Here is a 16,659-nt window from a genome sequence, read left to right as displayed (position 1 = left end):
GCCCCCCGCTGGATTTCGATTGGTCACGGTTGGTGGGTTCTGGTGAGCGGTGGGCGGGGCGTTACCTGGAGCTGTCAGTCTGGCAGTTAGTGGTACCCGGGCTGCTGGGTGAGGTGGGGGCAGCCCCGGGGGGCAGAGGGCAGCGGGGAGCTGCGCACGCAGCCGGCTGGAGGCAGGAAGTGGGGTCACCAGGAGAGAATGACGCCTGTGAGGAGACTGAGGAGGTGAGTGAGCTGTGGTGATGGTGGTAAGTCTGGTGAGACAGTATGGGGTCAGTGTAGGAAGATGGCTCATGCCATGCAACTCATCATAGTATGTCTAGGTGCCAGCATGGGGTCAGTGACAGGAAGATGGCTCATGCCATGCAACTCATCATAGTCTGTCTAGGTGCCAACATGGGGTCAGTGACTGCCCAGTGTAGGAAGGTGGCTCATGCCATGTAACTCATCATAGTCTGTCTAGGTGCCAGCATGGGGTCAGTACAGGAAGATGGCTCATGCCATGCAACTCATCATAGTATGTCTAGGTGCCAACATGGGGTCAGTGACTGCCCGGTGCAGGAAGGTGGCTCATGCCATGTAACTCATCATAGTCTGTCTAGGTGCCAACATGGGGTCAGTGACTGCCCAGTACAAGAAGATGGCTCATGCCATGCACCTTATCATAGTATGTCTAGATGCCAACATGGGGTCAGTACAGTAAGGTGGCTCATGCCATGCAGCTCATCATAGTATGTCTAGGTGCCAACATAGGGTCAGTGACTGCCCAGTGCAGGAAGGTGGCTCATGCCATGTAACTCATCATAGTCTGTCTAGGTGCCAACATGGGGTCAGTGACTGCCCAGTACAAGAAGATGGCTCATGCCATGCACCTTATCATAGTATGTCTAGATGCCAACATGGGGTCAGTACAGTAAGGTGGCTCATGCCATGCAGCTCATCATAGTATGTCTAGGTGCCAACATGGGGTCAGTGACTGCCCGGTGCAGGAAGGTGGCTCATGCCATGTAACTCATCATAGTCTGTCTAGGTGCCAACATGGGGTCAGTGACTGCCCAGTACAAGAAGATGGCTCATGCCATGCACCTTATCATAGTATGTCTAGATGCCAACATGGGGTCAGTACAGTAAGGTGGCTCATGCCATGCAGCTCATCATAGTATGTCTAGGTGCCAACATGGGGTCAGTGACTGCCCAGTGCAGGAAGGTGGCTCATGCCATGTAACTCATCATAGTCTGTCTAGGTGCCAACATGGGGTCAGTGACTGCCCAGTACAAGAAGATGGCTCATGCCATGCACCTTATCATAGTATGTCTAGATGCCAACATGGGGTCAGTACAGTAAGGTGGCTCATGCCATGCAGCTCATCATAGTATGTCTAGGTGCCAACATAGGGTCAGTGACTGCCCAGTGCAGGAAAGTGGGTCATGCCATGTAACTTATGATAGTTTGTCTAGGTGCCAACATGGGGTCGGTGACTGCCCAGTGCAGGAAGGTGGCTCATGCCATGTAACTCATCATAGTATGTCTAGGTGACAACATGGGGTCAGTGACTGCCCAGTACAGGAAGGTGGCTCATGCCATGCAACTTATCATAGTCTGTCTAGGTGCCAACATGGGTCAGTGACTGCCTCATACAAGAAGGTTGCTCATGCCATGCAACTCATCATAGTCTGTCTAGATGCCAACATGGGGTCAGTGACTGCCCAGTACAAGAAGATGGCTCATGCCATGTAACTCATCATAGTCTGTCTAGGTGCCAACATGGGGTCACTGACTGCCCAGTACAAGAAGATGGCTCATGCCATGCAACTCATCATAGTATATCTAGATGCCAACATGGGTCAGTGACTGCCTCGTACAAGAAGATGGCTCATGCCATGCAACTCATCATAGTCTGTCTAGATGCCAACATGGGGTCAGTGACTGCCTCGTACAAGAAGATGGCTCATGCCATGCAACTCATCATAGTATATCTAGATGCCAACATGGGTCAGAATCTGCCCAGTGCAGGAATATGTCTCATGCCATGCAACTCATCATAGTATATCTAGGTGCCAACATGGGGTCAGTGACTGCCCAGTACAGGAAGATGGCTCATGCCATGCAGCTCATCGTATGTCTAGATGCCAACATGGGGGTCAGTGACTGCCCAGTACAGGAAGATGGCTCATGCCATGCAGCTCATCGTATGTCTAGATGCCAACATGGGGGTCAGTGACTGCCCAGTACAGGAAGATGGCTCCTTCCATGCACCTTATCATACTATGCCTAGATGCAAATAATTACTTATCAGCCTTGTCCAATCTCAGCCCCTCCAGCTGTTGTGGAACTACAAACCCCAGCATGCTCTAATGTTAAGTTCCCAAGCCATAGGTTGCTCATTTTTGGGTTATATGCCCTTGAATGAGAATAGTTCAGCATGCTTCATTCAGGCATACTATATATGTATTATATATATAGAGAGAGAGATAGTAATATAGTTATTGTGCCACTTTGTATTTCCAATAACTGGTAAATGTAAAGCTGGGTACACACCTATGCAGTCTTACTTCAGATACAATGTCTCTAACGATTTGACCAACGATTGAAAGTCCCGATGATCATGCCGATTCATGTGTACATACCTACACCATTTACCTTCAGATCTGTGATCTTCATCTCTCATAACCATCTGCTGAAAAGACATTGTCACATTATTGACCGTGATTTTTAGGAAGTTTATAAAACCAAACCAGCAGCTGTGATTTGTTTTGGTGCGATATAACATGATCGTGGGAGCGTACACACTCCCGCAACATCTGACCAAACTCTCGTGAATCGTGTGATCTGCAGGATGCAGGATCTGCAGGATGATGGCATAGATGTGTACCCAGCTTAAGATGTAATTTTAAAGCCGATTTTTCTTAACTCTTTGCTGTAATTGTTTTGCCTTAACACATTACAAACGCTTCAAGTTAAATTGCAAAATTATAGCGGACATTCAAAATGAATCCATAACTCTAGTATGTCATGTATAGTCAAAATATATCCTCAAAGCTTAAACAAACTAAGTATAGTTTATCAATAATTGATAAAAGCTATCAAGGCCTTAAAATGTAAATTATAAATGTATTATAAAATCAGTTCTAGGCAATTCCAAATAGCTTGAGTTTCTCTTATATGTCTGTACCCTTAGCAGAAGTCCTCTAGTGTTTAGTCTTTTACCATTACTTTATATATTTTCTTATACACCATCTTTATCCTTTTATTCCACAGGATAATAAATTTAAGGAAAGGGATAGAGGACGTGTATATGAAAAGCTGCTTTTCTTTTCTCCCTTTCTGATTTTACCCTGTTCCTCTGATTTCTGTATTGTAGTGGGGAAATCTAATTCTTCAAAGCATTCTGCAAGTAAGTATGAATCCAGATATCATGTAACATAGTAGTATAAGATTAAGGAAGACTATCATTGCATGTAATGGCAGTACTCATGCTTCTTTCCAGTTAGAGCATCTCAAAATATAATCCTCCAATTGCTGCTGTACCTCTTCTGACTAGTCAGTATGTTGAGTTAGAGCCACATAATCTTTCTGCTTCAGCACCGTCACCAAGTATCTCTGGGGACATACCAGACAAGTATAGTGCTTCTTTTGTTCTGTGGAGGAATTTGATTAGCTACATCTAGACTTTCTGCTCTTTGGACCTCAGATAGTCGTGTCTCTTCCATTTCCGTCAGATGTACGTACATAAGATAGCCTTGTTCCATTGTCTATTTGTTTCTCCGATGTGAGACGTACTTCCTCTTTCTGGGTCTCCAGTTGATCAGACAGTGACCCTGGATCATTCTTTCCAGGCTTTCATCCAAGCCATTTCAGTGTCATGGGTTTGTTCCCTAATTTCTCTGTTATGAGGTAAGGACCCTCCCATCCTGCATCCTACACTCCTGACATTTTTACCACAACCTGTTTTTCAACAACAAAGTTTTTAACAAAGTCCACCTTGTTGGTGGTTGCTGTACATCTGTACAAGGTCCATCTTGTTGGAGGTTGCTGTACATCTGTACAAGGTCCATCTTGTTGGTGGTTGCTGAACATCTGTACAAGGTCCACCATGTTGGCGGTTGCTGTACGTCTGTACAAGGTCCACCTTGTTGGTGGTTGCTGAACATCTGTACAAGGTCCATCATGTTGGCGGTTGCTGTACGTCTGTACAAGGTCCACCTTGTTGGTGGTTGCTGTACGTCTGTACAAGGTCCACCTTGTTGGCGGTTGCTGTACATCTGTACAAGGTTCACCTTGTTGGCGGTTGCTGTACATCTGTACAAGGTCCATCTTGTTGGTGGTTGCTGTACATCTGTACAAGGTCCACCTTGTTGGAGGTTGCTGTACATCTGTACAAGGTCCACCTTGTTGGCGGTTGCTGTACATCTGTACAAGGTCCATCATGTTGGCGGTTGCTGTACATCTGTACAAGGTCCACCTTGTTGGCGGTTGCTGTACATCTGTACAAGGTCCATCATGTTGGCGGTTGCTGTATGTCTGTACAAGGTCCATCATGTTGGCGGTTGCTGTATGTCTGTACAAGGTCCACCCTGTTTGCGGTTGCTGTATGTCTGTACAAGGTCCATCTTGTTGGCGGTTGCTGTATGTCTGTACAAGGTCCATCTTGTTGGTGGTTGCTGTATGTCTGTACAAGGTCCACCTTGTTGGCGGTTGCTGTATGTCTGTACAAGGTCCATCTTGTTGACGGTTGCTGTACATCTGTACAAGGTCCACCTTGTTGGTGGTTGCTGTACGTCTGTACAAGGTCCACCTTGTTGGTGGTTGCTGTGCGTCTGAACAAGGTCTAGCTTGATGGCGGTTGCTGTACGTCTGTACAAGGTCCACCTTGTTGGTGGTTGCTGTGCGTCTGAACAAGGTCCATCTTGTTGACGGTTGCTGTACATCTGTACAAGGTCCACCTTGTTGGTGGTTGCTGTACGTCTGTACAAGGTCCACCTTGTTGGTGGTTGCTGTACGTCTGTACAAGGTCCATCTTGTTGGTGGTTGCTGTACATCTGTACAAGGTCCACCTTGTTGGCGGTTGCTGTACATCTGTACAAGGTCCATCATGTTGGCGGTTGCTGTATGTCTGTACAAGGTCCATCATGTTGGCGGTTGCTGTACGTCTGAACAAGGTCCATCCCTTAGTTCTGTGTTGAGCCGGTAGCCAGAGAAGATTAGTTGGAGAGTGAGGGTCAGTCTAAGATTTTCTATCTCTGGCTATCTTAAGCTTGAAGAATGGAGATGACATAATGATGATGATGATATTAGTTGGGACGATCTGAAAATACCCCAGCAGGGGACTGATAAGCCCCCATCTAAATTCGTCCTCATCATAACATCTCTGTTGACGATGCAGGTTATTAATTTTGTATTGGTGCGACCCAACCAAGATATCGAGTATTTGTTCAATAATTGAACACCTTTTCTAAGTGTTGCATTGTGGATTGTAATTGCCATTGTTTTGGGAAGAGGAGGGGGGTAATGTGAACCCTAAGATATTGTAGGGAACATTTTTGAAGTTGATTTCAAGTAACTTGACAATATTGGTAGGACTATTGAGCGTCGCTGTCTTGCTAAAATTTTATTTTTGCATCCCAAGATTCCATAATATTTGACAAGGTGGTTGAACAGGTTGGGGAGGGATTGAAAAGAACTGCTTACCGAAATACAGTGCGTCACCTGCAAATATAGATACTTTGTAATCTTGGTCTACCGCCCATATCTTTTTTTTGGAGAAGACTAATTGGGCCATGGGTTTAATGCAAAAGTTAAAAAAGAGGAAGGACAGGGGGTACCCCTGTTTTGTGCCGTTAGCTATTGGAAGCTGCCTGACTGAATGAACTGCAGAGACCACTGTAGTTGTTGGACCCTTATAGAACACAACTATTGTTTGACTATAACTTAGAGTGAAGTCGGTGGCATATAGTAAAACCTGCGTGTATCTTCAGTTGACTCTTATCGAACGAACGCCTTTACTGTATCTAGGGCCAAGTGTCCAGTGACATTGAGCATGAATGTATTAGTTAACAGAATGTTACAGATATTGTCTATTATGCTTTTCTGGCTGCTGTATCCTGTCTGATCTGGGTGTTTCAAAGAAACCATAATTCTGTTTAGCCTGGAAGCCCAAAGTTTGCCTATTTTTGTTGTCATTATTAATTAGCGAAAAGGGTTGGTAGCGCTCACACATAAGAGGGTCTTTGCTTGGCTTAGGACAAACCACTGTGTTGGCACGTTGGCGGTCTGGATGCATTGTAACTCAACTGTGAGATGGGCAGCTTGATCCGAGGTTAAGATGGGCAATTGACAGGGAGTCAGGCAAGATCTTATCAGCAAAGTTTTGATAAGTTCTGTTTTTTTTCTCTCCATCATATAGTTTTGCGTAGTCAATGAAGCAGTTAATTATTTCTCCTGAAGTGTTTGCCGAGTTGTGTTTTTGGATGGGAGATATAGTGTTTGCATTAGCTTGGATTTAATAAATGCACTAACATTGAATCAAGCTCGTTGCTTTTATGATAACAGGGACTCTAGGTAAATGTCGTGCCCTTTATAGCTGTCAAAAGAATGACTATTTGCCCCTTGGCATCATGAGTTCATGACGGTATTCAAGTAGAAAGTTGACCGTATAAACTTGAGAGGTTCTGAATGTCTCCCATCTTTTCTCTCTTAAGTCTAAAACTGGTTTTAATAAGGATATCCTTGATGGCTGCCTTGTGGGCAATACTATTTCTGTATCTGTTTGAAATACGTACAGTCTCCTCCCGTCCCTTCCTGGGAAGTGTAAAGGTCAAGCAAAAGACTCATTTAGTCTCCATAATTTCTGTGTGCCATCCAGTTTAATATATTTTGACCATTGCATTGTTGGACCAAATAATTGGATGTAGTTTGACATTCCGGAGAAAAGAGAATCATTCTGTATTCAGGAATAAGTCATTGTTATGAGTGTATGAGTCATGAGGAGTGAAGCAAAATCAGTATTCACTGGTGTTTGGGTTAAGGAGTCTCTATCTGTACGTTGATAATATATTATGAGAGATTCTATAGTTTTAGGAGCTGCAGAGTGGACATTAATCATAGACTGTGAGGATTCAGTGGTTCAACTAAAACTGGGTGCACACTACAGCTTTTTCATCCAATTATCGCGCCAACACACGACACGCAACCGTTAAGTAAGATATCGCGTTAGAGTGTACGCTCCCACGATCATGTTTTATCGTACCAAAACTTATCGTATCATTTGGTTTTATAAACTTCCTAAACATCACGATCAGTGATGGAACGATCTCAGGCAAATGTGGCAGTGTGTACGCACTAACCACCAGCAGTGTAGGCAGATATCTGTACAGTGTACAGAGGCAGGATCTTTTCAGCAGATGGTTATGGGAGATGAAGATCACAGATCTGAAGGTAAATGGTGTAGGTGTGTACACAGGAATCTGCATGCTGATAGGGACTTTCAGTCGTTGGTAATATCATCACAGAAATCGCTTCTGCAGTAATTTTCTGTAGCCTGTATCCAGTTTTCCTCTCCTCCTAAGAGTATAGGGCTCATCTGCGAGAGAAGAAGTTGTGGAAGAATTTTGCTTGTTGTGTGTTGGGATCTTAGACATTTATAATTGTTACTTGTGGTTGATGTAATAATCCCAATAAAATAATTTATCTCCCCTGTGGGTCTTTTCAGAATTTTGTTTTCTGAACATATGTGGATTTGGGGATTAGTTTAGCTAAACCCTTCGTTTCTGTGTTGTCTGAAGCCTCAAATATCTGTGGATGGTTACGGTGCCAAAACTTGGGTTCATGGCCTGTTATATGATGTGTCTTCAGCAGGAAGATGATACCAGCATGGTGTGGAGCGCAGTCAGGACGGACCTGAGCTCTTTTTGGTGGGCTGTTGAGGCCTTTGATGTTGTGGGAAATGATTTAGGTCTTTTCAAATGTTCTCCCAGGCTGTGGTCTTTTCTAACTTGAACTTGAACTTGAAGACATCTCTTGGATCTACAGTGGAGTTTGTATGTTCTCCCCGTGTTTGCGTGGGTTTCCTCCAGGTGCTCCGGTTTCCTCCCACACTCCAAAAACATACTGGTAGGTTAATTGGCTGCTATCAAATTGACCCCATGTTCTCCTGCTGTCCTATAGTGAAGGGTCTGCATAAAATGTGTGAGGACATCCAGTATGACACAGTTCGGTAAATGTCTTTATTGTCTAGTGCAGGCTGAGCCAACCTATGTCTCTCCAGGTGTTGTGAAACTGCAAGTCCCAGCATGCCTTGCCAGCTCTCTGCTGGCTATCTACTGGCAATGCATGCTGGGGCTTGTAGTTTCACAACACCTGGAGAGCCACAGGTTGACCAAGCCTGGTCTAGTGGATTTGTTGAGTTGATTACTACACCCATAAATTATTAAGTAATTGTTCAAGTCCTCTGTATTATGAGGGACCTCCGTCAGCCTTAATATTGTGGCTTTGGGACCTGTTTTCTAGGGATAATTAAACCCCCCATAGGGCAGCATGGTGGCGTAGTGGTTAGCACTTCTGCCTTACAGCACTGGGGTCATGAGTTCAATTCCTGACCATGGCCTTATCTGTGAGGAGTTTGTATGTTCTCCCCGTGTTTGCGTGGGTTTCCTCCGGGTGCTCCGGCTTCCTCCCACACTCCAAAAACATACTGGTAGGTTAATTGGCTACTAACAAATTTACCCTAGTCTGTGTCTGTCTGTCTGTGTGTATGTTAGGGAATTTAGACTGTAAGCTCCAATGGGGCAGAGACTGATGTGAGTGAGTTCTCTGTACAGCGCTGCGGAATTAGTGGTGCTATATAAATAAATGGTGATGATGATCCCAGATCTCTAATTTGCATTCTCCCAAGTTAGCAATCATGTCATCAAATGTCATCTGTGCAGGCAAATAGCTGCAGTCCTTGGTTAGCACACTGTACAGTAATATTGTTATTAATGGCTTGACATGATAAAACATTTCCAGGTCTTCTTGGCTTGTTGCATGACATACTGACACATCTCTTTATAAGTCCACCTCATGCAGAACATTGGTTACAGCTACTTCCATACACTACTCTGTCAGCAGCTTCAGTCTATGACTCAGCAGAACCTTTGTTTTTCCTGTTTACAGAACTAATGTTTTTAAACAGCCAGTAATACAGGAAAGCAGAGCTCCACATGCGTTATAACGTACCACAGATCAGTGACATCATAGGGAACAAGTTAGTGCGGCCTGTCGCCTGCCTGCTGATAAATGTATGTATTAGATGAGAGCTAAACCTTTACATGAACAAACTTCTTAGAGCAAAAATAATATATCTAGTGCACTGCACATAGCAAAGTGATAGAATAAAGTGGTATGTTGTCCGTACAGCATCACCGGTGTCTCAGGTTAACACAGCAAAAAAACAAAATATATTTACATGTAAATATTGTGAAACGTTTATCCGACATACACAGTTACTTACTGCGCACTAAAGTAAATATTTCCTGTGTTCACTATGGTAAAAAATAATAAACGGTGAAGATTTTCTATATAATAGATGTCTGTATATAACATCACATATCTCTATATAGCCAATATACCTCCGTAGAGTCTCCTATGACCACATAGCCAGTATACCTCTATATAGCCTCATATGACCATATAGCCAGTATACCTCTATATAGCTTCATATGACCATATAGCCAGTATACCTCTATATAGCCTCATATGACCATATAGCCGGTATACCTCTATATAGCCTCATATGACCATATAGCCAGTATACCTCTATATAGCTTCATATGACCATATAGCCAGTATACCTCTATATAGCCTCATATGACCATATAGCCAGTATACCTCCATATAGCCTCATATGACCATATAGCCAGTATACATCTATATAGCCTCATATGACCATATAGCCAGTATACCTCTATATAGCCTCATATGACCATATAGCCAGTATACCTCCATATAGCCTCATATGACCACATAGCCAGTATACCTCTATATAGCCTCATATGACCATATAGCCAGTATACCTCCATATAGCCTCACATGACCATATAGCCAGTATACCTCCATATAGCCTCATATGACCATATAGCCAGTATACCTCCATATAGCCTCATATGACCATATAGCAATGTACCTCCATATAGCCTCATATGACCATATAGCAATGTACCTCCATATAGCCTCATATGACCATATAGCAATATACCTGCATATAGCCTCATATGAACGTATAGCCAGTATACCTCCATATAGCCTCATATGACCATATAGCCAGTATACCTCCATATAGCCTCATATGACCATATAGCCAGTATACCTCCATATAGCTTCATATGACCACGTAGCCAGTATACCTCCATATAGCTTCATATGACCATATAGCCAGTATACCTCCATATAGTCTCATATGAACGTATAGCCAGTATACCTCTATATAGCTTCATATGACCACGTAGCCAGTATACCTCCATATAGCTTCATATGACCATATAGCCAGTATACCTCCATATAGTCTCATATGAACGTATAGCCAGTATACCTCCATATAGCTTCATATGACCACGTAGCCAGTATACCTCCATATAGCTTCATGTGACCAGATAGCCAGCATACCTGCATATAGCTTCATATGACCATAGAGCCAGTATACCTCCATATAGCCTCATATGACCAGATAGCCAGTATACCTCCATATAGCTTCATATGACCACGTAGCCAGTATCCCTCCATATAGCCTCATAGGACCATATAACCAGTATACCTCCATATAACCTCATATACCCGTGCAGTTTCAATGTGCCGGATGGTGTCCGTCGGAGCAGCCATGGTGGCAGTCACGTCATTGTCCTCTCTTTGCCCCGCCCTGCTCCAGCCTCTGTTCATTTTAAAGCAGAGCAGGGGGCGGAAGTGAATTGTTGAAGGTTCAGACAACATCACAAGAGACTCTGAATGGCCCATAGGCCGGTTGCCCCTCTCCCCAAAAACCCCCTAAACAAAATTAACATGATTAGTGAAGTTCAGTTTGGAAGACATTGTCCCAAACCCTGATACGGTGGAAGCACGAGTCTCGGCTGGTCTGAAACTGTTTGTCCTGCATTGAACAAGGCATCTCCTAGGCAGTGAATAGTTGGTCTGCAGAAATGGTAGAAGTCAGTATTTGTAATTAAGCTACTCACAGAGCTACTCACAGAGCCACTCACAGAGCTACTCACAGAGCTACTCACAGAGCTACTCACAGAGCTACTCACAGAGCTACTCACAGAGCTACTCACAGAGCCACTCACAGAGCCACTCACAGAGCTACTCACAGAGCCACTCACAGAGCCACTCACAGAGCTACTCACAGAGCTACTCACAGAGCTACTCACAGAGCCACTCACAGAGCTACTCACAGAGCCACTCACAGAGCCACTCACAGAGCCACTCACAGAGCTACTCACAGAGCTACTCACAGAGCTACTCACAGAGCCACTCACAGAGCCACTCACAGAGCTACTCACAGAGCTACTCACAGAGCCACTCACAGAGCCACTCACAGAGCCACTCACAGAGCTACTCACAGAGCCACTCACAGAGCCACTCACAGAGCTACTCACAGAGCTACTCACAGAGCTACTCACAGAGCTACTCACAGAGCCTGTATATACTGGGTGTCTGAAACAAGTCTTAATGGTATTCTCATTTTTTTTTTGCATTTCGTTCTGCTAATTATTTACCATAGTAGCTTCTGCCGTACACTCTCTAGTAGACAAGTGCCCTCTATTAAGTGACAGATTCCTAACATTACAGTGTTAGCATTGCAGTGGAAAGAATGTACTTTTCACTATTGAAAATGGCAAAGAAGCAAAACATCTCTTGTAGAATGAAGTGTATGTTTACAGACCTTTATAGAGGTGACGTGGGTCCTGCCACCTATGGCAGTACTCGCCCACATCTCGCCCCACTTCTGTCACATCACTCCGCTTTAAATGTCGGAATCACTGAGGGCAAATAAAGATTACTTGTTCAGAAACGTTGCTAACTCTCCCCTATTGGTGATTTAAAGATTTGTCCTTGGAAATGTCCCAATTTTATATTATTGACCAATAGCACAGTGTATTACCTCTTATTTTACCATCTATAAGTCTATGTTTAGCTTACTAATCTTCCTAACATAAACAGGCAATCACGCACCACAACCAGTTTAGCCACAAATCAAATTAAAGGCCCACTAAAATCCCAAAATGTAAACTTTCAGATACGGTCTATAAATGTAAAATACTTTGTACAGCGATAACCTCCGATGCGGCTCGGTTATAAGTTAAGTATTGCAGCCCCGACTCCATTGCAGGTGGCTCCGACTGTCCCCATATCTTTGGACATTGTCCTAATGAATGTGATACACTATAAAAAGCTGACATTGCAATTATTTCAGTTGCTGTTATTATTAACTGCTGTTATATTCCTTGCCCTGCCCCTGCTGTGTATAAGTTCACACATCTACACTGTCTGCTAGTCACCTATTTGTATAGTGAACATATCTTGTTATAACAGTAATGCCATAAAAAATGATGTGTGATATTTTGTTTGTTTTGAAGTTTTTCATTTATCTTTGATGTTTTTCTTTAACCTGCTATTACTGATTTACAGTCTGCTAAGTGTCTTACAATTACTCTAAAAACTACATTCTCATGACAAGTAGAGAGGCTTTCAAACTCCATCTTCTCAGCCTGCACTTTCTCAGCACAATCCCCCCTTCTACTCCATTCTCTTCCATCACCTGACCACTGAGGAGCTTCCTGACTGACTGGCTCTAACTCAGACATCTGATTACATTCTCCTAATGACTGTGCTTTAGAGCTAAAACCAAATGATGGAATTAGTAACCGTAATTTAAGGCAAAACAAACCTTAATAGGAGAATCACTGCTTTAACTTGGTTTCTTATTGAAGATAAATTACAAATATTCTTTCCAGTCCCCTTTCTAACCATTTCATTTAGCTTTGTGATGTGTTGGCTGTATATATTTGGACTGTCTATCATATTAAAGGCACCCTTATCCTATGTTTTTTTTTTGTTTCTTTTTTTGACATTTTGCAGAACTTTTTCTAGCATCTATATAAGTGTTACCAAAATGAAGCAAGTTACTTCTCACTAGATTTTAATTGTGTCTCTGTATATATTTCCGTTAATTTATATAGTGTACATAAACATAGACCAGAGTAAATTGTTTGTCACCATCTAATTAACCTACCAGTATTTTTTGGGAGAACATACAAACTCCATGCAGATAGGGCCCTGGTCAGAATCGAAATCGTAACTCCAGTGCTGTGAGGCAGCAATACTAACCACTGTGCCAGAGTATAAATAATCTCTTTATCTACTTTGAAAACCCTTGTGTAAATCTTATTCATATTTTATAATCTCCTCCCAATGCAATGAATTATGGGTGTGGTTTAGTGGCAGGGGGTGGGTCCGTGAACAGGGTAAGAATTACCGGTAAGTAAAACTGTTTAATGATTGAGTGCCTGTTAATGTCCTTATGTCTGTGTTTCTGTCTGCTGTATAGATTAAATGTGTGGTAGGTTCAAGAATGTTTTAAGTGGAAAAATAGAACCTTTCAATTTCATTGTATTCATTGTATACTTCCACCGAATATCTCTCTCTCTCTAGATATATATATATATATATATATATATATATATATATATATATATATAAACATAATATAATTATTTTTTTTATCTTTCAGGCCATTGAATGATGATGGTTGACGCGGCTTCTGTTCTCGGAAAATAAGATGCATATTTGTGTATTTTTTACAAATAGGTAAGGTTCACAGACAGTGACATATTTACTATGGTTAACGTACAGCTTGGAATATATGTTGATAGCAAATAGCAGCTGTCCATCTGCATGGTAACTCAACATCATTGCTTACATGATGTGTATGATCATCTTATATGTAGGATGTGCCCATGTAGTTTCCATGTTGTTTGTCTGTAACGCTGCTACTAAATATAGAGTACACGCATGTACGTTTTTCAAATTCATCATTCATGCTATTCATATAGCGCCACTAATTCCGCAGCGCTGTACAGAGAACTCATTCACATCAGTCCCTGCCCCATTGGGGCTTACAGTATAATTCCCTAATACACACACACACAGACAGACACACACACACACACACATTAGGGTCAATTTGTTAGCAGCCAATTAACCTACCAGGATGTTTTTGGTGTGTGGGAGGAAACCGGAGCACCCGGAGGAAACCCACGCAAACACGGGGAGAACATACAAACTCCACACATCTAAGACCATGGTCGGGAATTGAACTCATGACCCCAATGCTGTGAGGCAGAAGTGCTAACCACTAAGCCACTGTGCTGCCCGTATTCAGCACGGAATCCAATATTGATACATTTTGGGTCTGATCTCGAGTTAGGTTCAAATGTTGCCTGAGTGCAGAATTTGTCATCAAGCACATCACTTTACACTACGAGGGGTGAGATACAAACATGCAGGGCAAATACACACGTACCAGCCAGGTCTACTTTTACACTGCATTTTAGGCTGGGCTAGGCCACATCCCCACTACAGACCAATACTAGATTATTCATTTTACTTTTTCCAACCTGTGACTATAAAAAGAAAAGCGTAGCGTCCGTTTAGCGACGTTTTATTAAGTGATCTAGTAGCCACGCAGACCAGGGAACTGAGAGCCACTGTGGCCCTCGTCCTCATAATCTCCATCTATAGGACTCCCAGGAAGAGACGTAAAATAATAAATCAAAAATATAGTATAGTATTTGCTAAAAATGTTTATTAATACAATTTATATTAAAACAGCTTACTGGAAAAGTGCATAGCGCTGAGTATGTAGCCAGCCTGTCTGGATTCTTTACCAGTCCGTAATGCCCGAAACACAGTCCTATAGCAACCAATCAGATTCTAGCTGTCATTTTGTAGACTGTACTAAATAAATGATAACTTGAATCTGATTGGTTGCTATAGGGAACATCTCCACTTTTTCAAACCTGCAGTTTAGTAAATATACCCCCTGGGGTGAGATGTTTCACAAATCCTATTTCTCCTCTGCAGAACAAGGAATGTCCGTGTGTCATCTATATAAAGACTTCAACGGGGAGATAGGAAACAATCCTTTATTTATTTTTTATTTGGGTTCTTGTTCACGTGTCACAAGTTCACTGAACAACACTTCAACATCTCTTCTATATTCACAGATTTATGACACTTGTAAACACAGCAGGTGTCTTTGTGGCTGCTACTCTGTGAGAGTTTATATACAGCGTGACTGAAGTTCACCAAAGGGACTTTTATGTCGGTGTTGACTAACATAGCGCCTATCGCACGTACATCTGCGTTTACTTATAATATCATTGTTTACATGAATACCATTTGCAACTTTTTTCGCTCCTAATACTTTCTCCGTTTAATAATCACCTGGTAAATGAATCACTGGTTCATTAAGGCAGGCAAAACGTCCGTAATGTGCAATTTATTTTGATAACGCACGTAATTTGGGCATTCGTACACCCGTGTTCAACTACTAGCGGATCTGAAGAAACGTCTCTTGCTGATTACGGATGTACGTCCGTTCTGCCTGTGCGGCACTTGCCGTATTTATCAGACACAACAAACTGCAGGATACGGACTATACATAGTTGGAATATAAAGCATAGAATCATAACATATTTATGACAATTCTTTTTATGCTAGAACTACGACGTTGTACATCCCTTTGAAATTGTTTAATAAGATTTGTGCATTAAGTACATCTATTATATATTTATGTATTTGCATATTTATATATACTTTGGTACAGATATAATAATATATGTTTGTAAAGTGGAGTGTGCAGTGTGGTGGTGGGACTCAGATTGGTTACAATTCATTGCTTTATTACACTTTGCTCGTTTTCTCTGTTTTTCTGTTTTCCCTGATTGATGAGATGATCCCATACGTCTAAACCAGGGTTTCCCAAACCCAGTCCTCAGGGCTCCACAACAGTGCAGGTTTTCCGGATCACATGTGACATAATTATACCAGCTGTGGATCTGTCACAATGTATCAGTCAGTAATGATTACACCTGTGCTCTAACAGGGAGATATGGAAAACCTGCACTGTTAGGGCTCCCTGAGGACTGGGTTTGGGAAACCCTGCTCTAAGGAGTAGACCGTAGTGGTCCTGCACAGTAAACCTGCTAATGTGCGCATGTTTCTTGGTATATTTGGTACACATGTGGGAACATTATTTGGAAGCAATACACTGTTAGGCCCCCATCCCGTTGGTTCTTATATCTGGTTTTGATTTATCTGGACTTACCACCCGGTGATTTTGGGAGTGAGCAGCCACCTGTACATGTGGAGTGTTTTATAATTATCGATGAACTAATAACCGGATTATTTAGTAGAGCGCCGATTGTATCTATTTGTGGATTTCTAATAAATATATATATATTTATATAATTATTGGTCCTGCGATGTACGTGTCAGAATTTCAGCCTCCTGCTTCTGGTCTAAAGACCTGCATTAAAAAAAGTGCATCAAAAAGCAACAGAGAACGACAGTGACAGGAAAGCAACTATTATTAGAATTTAAAATATATTTTTAGTAATCACTGACTATATC

General features: G+C 42.4%; 1 protein-coding gene across 3 annotated transcripts in view; it reads left to right on the top strand.

Moving 5' to 3' along the window:
- The first annotated feature begins 57 nt into the window (after positions 1-57).
- TXNDC16 (thioredoxin domain containing 16) overlaps positions 58-16,659 on the top strand; it is a 51,837-nt gene continuing 35,235 nt past the window's right edge. For 2 of the 3 annotated variants that reach the window (XM_075192886.1, XM_075192884.1), the window contains exons 1-2: positions 58-224; positions 13,757-13,833. The gene's annotated coding sequence lies outside the window, so the exon portion shown is untranslated. Of the gene's footprint in view, positions 229-3,286; positions 3,395-13,756; positions 13,834-16,659 lie in introns of all 3 variants that reach the window. The other variant, XM_075192885.1, reaches the window with a different exon arrangement.

Source organism: Mixophyes fleayi, chromosome 12, assembly GCF_038048845.1.
Source record: "Mixophyes fleayi isolate aMixFle1 chromosome 12, aMixFle1.hap1, whole genome shotgun sequence".
Lineage (NCBI taxonomy): Eukaryota > Metazoa > Chordata > Amphibia > Anura > Limnodynastidae > Mixophyes > Mixophyes fleayi.
This window is presented reverse-complemented; position numbering and strand designations above follow the sequence as displayed.